We start from the raw sequence: 675 nt of genomic DNA on the forward strand, positions 1-675 counted from the left end.
GGGCCCCTCCGCGCCGCTGCCGGTGCGGTGCGTGCCGCACCCGGAGGGGAGCTTTGCGCAGCGCTCGGTCCTATAATTGATATGTTGAAGCAGCAATAGGGATCAGTGCGTGCATAGACAGCACACACCTTACAAGTTTGACTCGCAATAACATTGCTGCACACTAGGAGGGGAGGAGAGTCAGCTCCCTAGAATAAGGAACAAACTCTGCCTTTGCACAAAAGCGGCGCATTTCCTCGCTTGTGAAAACCGTCCCTTCATAGAGAGAAAGAAAAGAGACGGAGGGGGGTGAGGGGTGCCACTAGGAGAGCAAAAGCAAGTTACCAAGAGCGAGAACTTGTGCTGCAACAATCCTCCACTCTTCCTCTTCTCCTCAGGACTCTGGGAGCAGGGATATTCCTCCCATTCCACCCCCTCCTCCCACCCCGCACAGTTGGCTCTAGCCCAGACTGTGGTCAGCCGCCTTTATTATTACTTCATTGAGACAGAGAAATCCTCTAAGACTTGCATTTTGGGTGGAGGGTGGGGGGTGGAGGGACGAGAAGGAGGAGGGAAAAAAGGCAACATTTGCTGCTCATCATTTTCACTGCACCGCTAAAGTAATTGCGCCCCCCTCTCTCCTCCCCGTCCCTCCTCAGCTTGGATTTTTCTCCTATATCTACAGCTCCAGTATTT

At 53.5% G+C, this 675-nt stretch overlaps 1 long non-coding RNA gene across 2 annotated transcripts in view; it reads right to left on the reverse strand.

The window, feature by feature from the left end:
• Positions 1-668, reverse strand: part of LOC103620845 — a 91,057-nt gene extending 90,389 nt beyond the window's left edge. For both annotated transcript variants that reach the window (XR_001864448.1, XR_552364.2), the window contains exon 1: positions 325-668. This is a non-coding gene — a long non-coding RNA (uncharacterized LOC103620845). The remainder of the gene's footprint in view (positions 1-324) is intronic.
• Positions 669-675: the final 7 nt, after the last annotated feature.

This window comes from Corvus brachyrhynchos, unplaced genomic scaffold (genome assembly GCF_000691975.1).
Source record: "Corvus brachyrhynchos isolate BGI_N302 unplaced genomic scaffold, ASM69197v1 scaffold115, whole genome shotgun sequence".
Lineage (NCBI taxonomy): Eukaryota > Metazoa > Chordata > Aves > Passeriformes > Corvidae > Corvus > Corvus brachyrhynchos.